The sequence below is a fragment of the Ascaphus truei genome, chromosome 2 (assembly GCF_040206685.1).
Source record: "Ascaphus truei isolate aAscTru1 chromosome 2, aAscTru1.hap1, whole genome shotgun sequence".
NCBI lineage: Eukaryota > Metazoa > Chordata > Amphibia > Anura > Ascaphidae > Ascaphus > Ascaphus truei.
Genome location: NC_134484.1, coordinates 479,935,297 through 479,946,002, shown reverse-complemented (window position 1 = coordinate 479,946,002; position 10,706 = coordinate 479,935,297).

Genomic DNA, 10,706 nt, shown 5'->3' with positions numbered 1-10,706 from the left:
CTCTGCCAGCGTGCTTTCGCCCTGGGTAAAGGCCGATGGCACACCAACCATGGCACGCACACCAACAAGCTGGGTGCCCGATGGCCCGGCCGTTAAGTGATACTGAGCCCAGGGAATCATGCACAAATGAGCCCTGCTGACTCGTTTCCCCGAGCTCCACAAGGCTTTAGTGGTTATCTGCACCATAAGCTGCCACCGACGGGGCTATTTAATCCCCTTAAACTAGCCCCGTACCGCTAGACCCCAAAGGCCCTTTTAAGCCCCTCCGGAAGTGTCATATTACACAAGTCTAACCCTATTTCGGATGAGTGTACCCCGTTTTGGTCAAAATAATCCACTGTTTGCTGAATTGAACTCTGGGTGACTTATCACCCAGCCTCCTTACTGTAACATACATTTCGCTGCATCCCCTTTCCAAGCCTTCCTGTGGCCAATATCTGACCACACCACTTGAACGCACTTAAATCTGAGATAGGTCAATAAGGACTGACCTAACTAAGGGCCTCATGCACTAAGCACCGAAAAGTAATTTTTCGCCATTTTTATGCCAAAAATGCCTCGGCGATTCAATAAAAGCCAATAAGCTGCCGAAAACACAAAAAGGCATTTTTTTTGCCGAAAAAATAATAATGATTATTTATAATAAATGATTGTTTGGAAATTATTGTTTTGATGTATTTCAAATGTATTTTGCTGCTATGTTTACAAATGTGTGTGTAATGTTATTTTGATTTCGATAGATGTCATTTTTGGAGGTCTTTGCAGTACTTTATTTCAGGGGGGCTTGCTTTTTAATAGTGGATTATTTTTGGTAGTTATATTTTGGCTGATGGTAACTTTTTTCTGTCTGGTTTAGTTTTTACGATTTGAATAGTTAATTGTGTAATTGATTTGGGATTTGATTAATTGATGGAAATGTATTTCTGTTTACTTGCTTTGTTTAAATTGTATGCTTGTTTAGATGGAATTGTATCTTGTTTCGAATAGTTTTTTTTTTATTTTGAGCAATGCTTGGCATAGTGTACATGACGCACAGATTATTTGCTAGGTGCTGTGTTTTATTGGGAGATGAGATTTATTTTCGTTTGCAATGTGCTTGTTTTTTAATGTGGCAAGATAATATTTTAATTTGGAGATGCATTGTGATGTATTGATTTGGAGATGTGGTATTTTTATTTGTGCATGTTTTGTTAATCTTTAACCACTTATTTGTATATTGGGTGTGTGTGTGTGTATGTGTGTCTCTATATACACACATTATTATTTTTTTATATTTTTTTTTTACACAGTTAGGTTCGGAAATAATTGGACACTGACACAATTTTTGCTCTGTACGCTACAACAATGGATTTTGAAATGAAACAACTGAGATGCTATAGAAGTGCAGACTTTCAGCTTTAATTCAAGGGGTTGAACAAAAATATCGTTTGAAACGTTTAGGAATTGCAACCATTTTCATACGCAATCCCCATATTTCAGAGGCTCAAATGTAATTGGACAAATTAACAACACATAAATAAAATGTTCATCTTTAATACTTTGTCGAGAATCCTTTACAGGCAATGACTGCTTGAAGTCTGGAACGCATGTGTAACGCTCGGCCTGCCCTCAAGCCAGACGAGACCCCAGGACTGAGGTGGAAAGGAGTAATACCATACACCTAACAGTAAACGGGGGCACGGCCGGAGTGTGGAAGTAGCGTAGATGGGCCGGGTAACAAAAATAGAAAGGGTACCGTACTTGCCCACCCCAGCATTGGAAGGTAAAGTCTGTAACCCAATGGTCGTGGGATGGAGAGAGCAGCGTAGTAGAGTGTCCGAAAGCCGTGTCCAATGGATATAGATGGCAAGGTAGAAAGTCCAAAGCCAAATCCAAGGGGTCTCAGAGAGCAGCGTAGTAGAAGTTCAAAGCCAAAGGTCAAAATCCAGGGAGGTCAGCAGAAATCCAGGGACAGGATCAGGAACTGAAAGACAAAAGGGGCCAGGCAACAGCAGACAGCACCAAGGTACAGAAGCTATGCAGAGCAAGGAGTTAATGGTGAAGGGAGACTAAATAGGGGGCTGGGACCTATCAGAAGAAGGGGAGGAATGGAGGAGCGGCCTGAGGGAGGACCTGATAGGGGAGAGATGCCTGGGAAGCTGGAGCCTATGGGAACAAGGGGAGGAGCGGCTCAGGGAAGGAGCTAATAGGGGAGAAATGCCTGGGAAGCTGGGGCCTATTTGAGCAAGCGGAGGAGCGGCCTGGGGATGGAGCTGATAGGGGAGAAGGGCGTATCTGATGGAGCAGGGGCAGGGATGCGTATGCTGCGCGCGCTGCAACTGAGGAGGCAGAGTCAGGTGCCTGGCACCAGTAAATGGCAGTCTGGGTCCGCGCGCGCCCCGGAAGTGCGGGGGCAGCCGTAGGTGGAGCCGCGAGGAGTGAGACACGCCACCGGGGAGCCCGGGGAACAGGCAAGGAGGTGCTGGAACCGGGTATACCCGCAGCACGGATCCTTACAGCATGGACATCACCAAACGTTGGGTTTCCTCCTTTGTGATGCTTTGCCAGACCTTTACTGCAGCTTTCTTCAGTTGTTTGTTCGTTGGTCTTTCTGCCTTATGTTTTGTCTTCAGCAAGTGAAATGCATGCTCGATCGGGTTGAGATCAGGTGATTGACTCGGCCATTGCAGAATATTCCACTTTTTTGCCTTAAAAAACTCCTGGGTTGCTTTCGCAGTATGTTTTGGGTCATTGTCCATCTGTAAAGTAAAGCATCGTCCAATCAATTTTGCTGAATCTGAACAGACTATATATCCCCATACACTTCAGAATTCATCCGGCTGCTTCTGTCTTTGTCACATCATCAATAAACACTAGTGACCCAGTGCCATTGTAAGCCATGCATGCTCATGCCATCACACTGCCTCCACCATGTTTTACAGATGATGTGGTATGCTTCGGATCATGAACCGTTCCAAGCCTTCTCCATACTTTTTTCTTCCCATCATTCTGGTAAAGGTTGATCTTAGTTTCATCTGTCCAAAGAATGCTGTTGCAGAACTGGGCTGGCTTTTTTAGATATTGTTTGGCAAAGTCTAATCTGGCCTTTCTATTCTTGAAGCTTATGAATGGTTTGCACCTTATGGTGAACCCTCTGTATTTGCTCTCGTAAAGTGTTCTCTTTATGGTAGACTTGGATAGTGATATGCCTACCTCCTGGAGAGTGTTCTTCACCTGGCTGGATGTTGTGGAGGGGTTTTTCTTTACCATGGAAAGGATCCTACGATCATCTACCACTGTTGTCTTCTGTGGACGTCCAGGCCTTTTTGTGTTGCAGAGCTCACCACTGCATTCTTTTTTTCTCAGAATGTACCAAGCTGTTGATTTGACCACTCCTAAAGTTACTGCTATCTCTCTGATGGATTTTCTTTTTTTTGCAGCCTAAGGATGCCCTATATCACTTGCATTGAGAGCTCCTTTGACCGCATGTTGTGGGTTCACAGCAACAGCTTCCAAATGCGAATGCCACACCTGGAATCAACTCCAGACCTTTTACCTGCTTAATTGATGTTGAAATAACGAAGGCATAGCTCACACTTGTCCATGAAACAGCTTTTGAGTCAATTGTCCAATTACTTTTGGTCCCTTGAAAAAGAGGGGGCTACATATTAAAGAGATGTCATTTCTAAACCCTTTCTCCAATTTTGATGTGAATACCCTCAAATTAAATCTGATAGACTGCACTATAAACCCATATTCATTATTTAACTGTAACTTTAATTTATTTTCGTAAATAGCCGAAATAACAAAACTTGTATCAGTGTCCAATTATTTCCAGACCTAACTGTGTGTACTGTAGTGCCGACGGTTATTCTAACACAAACCAGTGGCAATCGCCAAAAAAGACCCAGGTACATGCTGGGTTAATGCTGGGTCTAGTTTAAGGCTTTTCTGCATTGACTAATGGCCCATCAAATTAACAGCGGGGGTCCCTGGCAGTTCCATTCAAACTGAATGGGACTGCCAGGGACCCCTGCTGTGCTAATCGGATGGGTCATTAGTAAATGCAGAAATGCCCTAAACTTGCCTTAAACTAGCCAGGTTACACCCAGCATGTAACCGGGATAGTTTAAGGCAAGCACCAAGTCCATCACTGGACCGTCACCAACTCCACAACTCCACCGGCCGACTGGCTCCGCCTCTGGCACCAACCTCCAAAACTCTGCTAACTGCATTCGGGATAAAGAGTCAGCACCCCATTAGCCACCCCAGGTACATGCATAGCCCTAAAGGCTATATTTAACTTCAGGCAAGTTAGAACAAAGTTACACAATAAAGCCATCACTGGGGGGGAAAGGAACTGGACCCAAATTATTAACTGCCTCAACCACCCCCATATTGTCATTCCAGAATACTACATTCCAGTTAGCCACCTGTGCATCCCAAAGTCCTATCGCAATTACTAAAGGAAAATTTCTAGGAGTGTCAGGGGTTTTTTTTGTGACCCCACCCAAGATAGCGGCCACCGCTCCGCACACCATGACCCCTCTAAATACGCTCCAAATCCCACTGCCGCAGCCGCAAAAAGCTGGAGCTTGTTGTTGGATGTAGACCAACCCCTCACAGTGTCCTCCCATTGTAGCACTGCAAGAACTCTACCCACACCCCCAAATCCTTCCAGATCTCAACAGTTGCCCTTACAAAATGATGTGGATGTCGCACCCCGGCCGTAGCAGCCGCTAGCCGTTTAGAAAATACTCTCCCCACGCATAATTCTGGCTGCAAAAACCAGGTGTCTCATATAAATGCCACCACAGAACTTCTTAAAGCCCTCAGCTTCTCCCCAGGCAACCTTTATTCCATAAGAACCGAATTAATTTCGATTCCTAAACACAGAACGGTAGTGGGGGCCCTCCATTTTTCCACCGCCAAAGGAACGCCGAACTCACATGCCCCTGCTAAAAACTCTTGAAAGCCATCTGGCGCACAAATCTGACTTCCCTGGACCTATGCAACTACAGTACAACACACACCACTGCGAAATGCTCAAAGAACTAGATTGGTCATCCCTTGAGTCTAGGTGCAAAATTCATCTTTCCTTTCTTGCCTTCAAATAATTTCTGGGCAAGCTACCCATCTATCTAAACAAGCTCCTCACCCCTACCACATGCAGCACTTATCTGATATCTGACTCCAAAAGACTGCTCATGGTCCCAAGGTTCAGTAAAGTATACGGCCGCTCCTCTTCTTGTCACTGTGCTCCCCAAAACTGGAACAATCCACCGGAGACTTCCACAGCCTCCAACAGTCCAAGTTCCCTCAAAGCACCTCCCTCCAGTCTGCAACTGTTACATACGCCTACAATACATACCATCTCCAACTGTGCATGCAATGTCCCGCACACAATGTATACACTGTTCACTCACGCAACCACGTATTTGCAACTATGTGCCGTTTGTCATCTTAACTCCATGCCTAGGACATACTCGAAAAAGAGAGGCAACTCCCAATACATTACTTCGGGCAAAACATTTTATAAATAAATATGAACAAAATTGTCTAAATAGTGCGTTACTCCCACTGCCTACATACTTTTACTGGACTACCCATTCCAAGAAAGTGCTGAAAGATTCACAGTAGAAGCATGACAGGGCACACCCCATTGGCAACACATAGCCACAAATTCTGGTCACCAAGCTTGCATCCCAGTAGGTGAAAGCACTGAATTTATTGGTAGTAACCTAAATGCCAATTTTTTGCTGACTGGAAGCTCGACGTGGGACACCGTGAGGAGGCCTGCATCTGATGGCCGGTCGCAGCTGGGCCACGACTCTCCGCCAGATCCCCCGCAGCAAGTGGTTTGTCTACCTTTTTTTATATGTATTGGGGGGCTGGGGGTCTTGCTATATGTATTGGGGGTCTTTTTATATGTATTGGGGGAGGAGGTATTCTTATATGTATTGGAGTGGAGTGGGGTCTTGTTATACTGTCGCGGCCGAGCTGAGTCTAACACTCACCCGGTTTCAGCCGCGGCAGATTTCGGGCTGGCGCACGCGCACGTGCCAGCCGGAGCCTCGGAGATCAGTCCTCCGATCAGTGCCTCTCCCCTCCCCTCTTCGGGTCCACCGGGTCCTCTGGGCCCACCACCGCCATCCCCCGCATCTCCCGTAACCAGGGCTCCCTTCGGGGAGCCCTGGGCACGCGCGCCATACGCGCACGCACCCGATGAAGCGTGACCACGCTGAGGGGAAAAAAACAAACCTGCATCTTCACGCGGCTTGCGGCTCCAGCCGCTTTAGACTCAGCGGCGCCGCCACTGTATGTATTGGGTCTTTATATATGTATTGGGAGTGGGGGTCTGGGTATATGTATTGGGGGTCTTTTTAGTATGTATTGGGGGGAGTGGGGCTCTTTTATATGTTTTGGGGGGTGGGGGTCTTGTTATATGTATTGGGGGAATTTTGCTATGTATTGGACGTGTAAGAGGACGTGTGCAGAGGTATGCAATGGAGACTTTAAGGTGAAATGAAATAAGGCTTTCATTGCGCCTGTTTCTTTAACACAAGAAAATCATCCAAACATATGCAAATAAGGGGTCAAACAAAGCTTCTGTTCCACTTGGGAGTATTTCTAGTGAAACCTATGCAGTCCACAACTCCCTTTAGATTAGCATGTCTCCCAGCCCCAAACATATATCTTGATATATGCAGATATACAAAAAGTCTTATATATATATATATATATATATACAAAAAGGCTGCAGAAATTCGCGTCACCATGTTGCTTTGACGCGACGGCGCCAATGCGTTTGGTTTTGGGGGATGTCGCGTCGCCGGCACTAGAAGCACGGCTTAAGAGGTCGTACCCAGAAATTATTATTTTATTTATTTATAAAATATTTTACCAGGAAGTAATACATTGAGAGTTACCTCTCGTTTTCAAGGATGTCCTGGGCACAGAGTAAGACAAATAATACATGGTTACAAATACAGTTACATAAATGAACAGGGTATACATTATATACAAGACATTGCGTGCACAGTTAAAGAAAATATATATTATGAGCGTATGAAACAGTTACAGACCAGATTAAAATGTGAGACAGCCTTAGATTTGAAAGAACTTAAACTGGTGGTGGATGTGAGAGTCTCTGGTAGGTTGTTCCAGTTATGAGGTGCATGGTAGGAGAAGGAGGAACGGCCGGATACTTTGTTGAGCCTTGGGACCATGAACAGTCTTTTGGAGTCTGATCTCAGGTGATGAGTGCTGCAAGTGGTAGGGGTGAGGAGCTTGTTCAGGTAGCTGGGTAGCTTGCCCATGAAGAATTTAAAGGCAAGACAGGAAAGGTGAACTTTGCGCCTAGACTCTAGTGATGACCAATCTAGTTCTTTGAGCATTTCGCAGTGATGTGTGTTGTAGTTGCATTGGAGAACAAAACGACAAATTGAATTGTAGAGGGTGTCAAGTTTGCTAAGGTGGGTTTGAGGTGCCGAGCCATATACTACGTCTCCATAGTCAATAATTGGCATTAGCATCTGCTGTGCGATGCGCTTTCTGACCAGGAGACTTAGGGAGGATTTGTTCCTGTAAAATACCCCTAGTTTGGCATAGGTCTTGGTTGTCAGGGTATCAATGTGCATCAAGAATGTTAAGTGGGAGTCAAACCATAAGCCCAGGTATTTAAAACTAGTGACAGGAGTTAGGGTGGTGTTGGCGTTGGTTCTAATCTGGAGCTCAGTCGCTGGAAGCTTTAAATATTTAGTCTTGGTCCCAAATACCATTGTTACAGTCTTGTCAGTGTTTAAAAACAGTTTGTTTTGGGAAATCCAGTTTTCGAGTCTCAAAAAGTCAGACTGAAGTATGTATTGAAGGTCAGAGAGGCTATGGCTGTGTGCATATAGGATTGTGTCGTCTGCATACATCTGTATTGAGGCTTCCATACAAGCTGTGGGAAGATCATTAATGAACACTGAGAAGAGTAGGGGCCCCAGAACAGAGCCTTGCGGAACACCACAAGTGATATCCAGGGGGTTCGAGTTAGAGCCTGAGATGGACACATGTTGGGATGTACCTGATAGGTAGGACTGAAACCAATTTAAAGCATGCTTCCCTATTCCAGAGCTCTGGAGTTTGTTAAGCAGGATAGCATGATCAACTGTGTCAAAAGCCTTTGCAAAATCTAGGAATACTGCACCAGTGAGTTGTCCCCGTTCCATTCCACACTGGATTTCATTGCAAACTTTTAGCAGGGTAGTTACGGTGGAGTGTTTGGGACGAAAGCCAGATTGGAATTGGCTAGGGAAATTTGTCTTGGTGTAGAAATCGCTTAATTGGGAGTGGACACATTTTTCCATTACTTTGGATAGAATTGGGAGGAGTGAGATTGGCCTGTAGTTTGAGACAGTGTTTTTGTCCCCACTTTTGAAGATTGGGACAACTCTGGCAGTTTTCCATGTCTTAGGGATATGGCCTACAGACAGGATAGAGTTGACTATGGAAGCAATTGGTTTGGCAATGGCTGGGGCACCAAGTCGTAGGAACCTAGATTGTAGTAAGTCAGGTCCGCATTGGCTGCTTAGTTTTAGTTTGAGGAGCGCTTGTGTAATCTCCTCTTCAGTTACTGGGCCAAATTGAAAATTGTGGGCAGTGTTGGGAGGGGGTGGGGCTATGTGTGTACTCCCAGGGTGAGATTCAGATTTGTGGTTTGGGCTGCGTTTAGCTAATAAGTTAGTGGCACACCCCACAAAGTAATCATTGAATGCATTTGCAATGTAAGTGGGGTTTGTCAGAGTAATATCACCCTTAGTGATGTTACTTGGTTGTTGATGGTTAGGAGGCTGGAATATATTGTTGATAACCTTCCAGAAGTTAGCTGGGTTTGATGTATTTTGGTGGAGATTGTCAGAGTAATATTGTGCTTTTGCGTGCCTTGTTTGCCTTGTGCACATGTTCCGCAGGCATCTGTAGTGATTGAGATCCTTGGTAGTGCCAGTTACTTTGTAGCTTTTCCACAAGGTATCCCTGAGCTGGTAGAGTGCAATAAGGTCAGTTGTAACCCATGGAAGGTGGGCCTCCCGTACCCTTATTTTGCGTAGTGGAGCATGGGTATCACAGAGTCCTTTGTTGCTGGTGAAATTTCCTTTCCTCCAACCTTAAGGGATGGCCCCGAGTCCTTTGTAATGCCCGTGGGATGAAAGCTCCTTGTATTGTCCCTGAATATATGTGTATATAGTTATCATATCCCCTCTTAGACGCCTCTTTTCTAATGTAAATAAATCTAATTTAGCTAGCCTCTCCTCATAAGTTAGAATGTCCATCCCTTTTATTAATTTGGTGGCTCTTCTCTGCACTCTCTCTAGTTCCATAATGTATTTTCTTAGGATTGGTGCCCAAAATTGTACACCATATTCAAGGTGTGGTCCTACTAATGCTTTGTAAAGGGGCATAATCATGTTTACTTCCCTTCCATCCATTGCCCGTTTGATGCAAGATAAGATTTTGTTTGCCTTTGCAGCTACTGCATGACATTGGGCACTATTGCTAAGCCTGCTGTATGCAAGCACTCCTAAATCCTTCTCCATCAAGGATTCCCCCAATATATCTCCATTTAATTTGTAAGTCGCCTTTTTATTCTTGCATCCCAAATGCATAACCTTACATTTATCTGTATTAAACCTCATTTGCCATTTACCTGCCCACGTTTCCAGTCTCTCCAAGTCCTTCTGAAGAGAAATTACATCCTGCTCTGATTCTATTACCTACACAATTTAGTATCATCAGCAAAGATGGAGACTTTGCTCTCGATCCCAACCTCAAGGTCATTAATAAACAAGTTAAAAAGCAGGGGTCCCAGTACCGATACTTGAGCTACTCCACTCACGACTTTAGCCCAACCTGAAAAAGTTCCCTTTATGACAACCCTCTGTTGTCTGTCCTTTAACCAGTTTTCAATCAAGGTGCATATATTATTACTGAGTCCAATTTTCTTTATTTTGTACACCAACCTCTTGTGTGAAACCGTATCAAAAGCCTTTGCAAAATCTAAGTAGACCACATCAACTGCATTACCCTGGTCTAAATTCCTATTTACCTCCTCAAAGAAACAAATACAGTAAGGTTAGTTTGGCAAGATCTATCCTTCATAAATCCATGCTGACTATTACTAATAATTTTGTTTTCCATTAGGTATTCCTGAATATTATCCCGTATTAAACCTTCAAGTAGTTTCCCTACTATTGAAGTCAGGCTTACAGGTCTGTAATTCCCCGGGTGTGATCTAGCTCCCTTTTTAAATATAGGCACCACATCTGCTTTACGCCAATCTTGTGGTACTGAGCCTGTGGAAATGGAGTCCTTGAGTATTAAATATAATGGTTTTGCTATTACTGAGCTTAACTCCTTGAGAACTCTTGGATGTATGCCATCGGGGCCAGGTGCCTTATTTACTTTAATTTTTTCAAGTCGCTTATGAACTTCTTCCTCAGTTAACCAATTGGTCATTAATATGGAGGTTGTGGCTTCCTCCTGCGGCACTGCTATTGAACTTGATTCTTCCTTGGTAAACACAGAGGCAAAGAATTTGTTTAATACCTCTGCTTTTTCCTTATCTCCAATAATCTTCCTACCAATCTCACACTGAAAGGGTCCTATATTTTCTTTTATCATTTTTTTGTTATTAAGGTACTTAAAGAACTTTTTAGGGTTGACCTTACTTTCTATTGCAATCC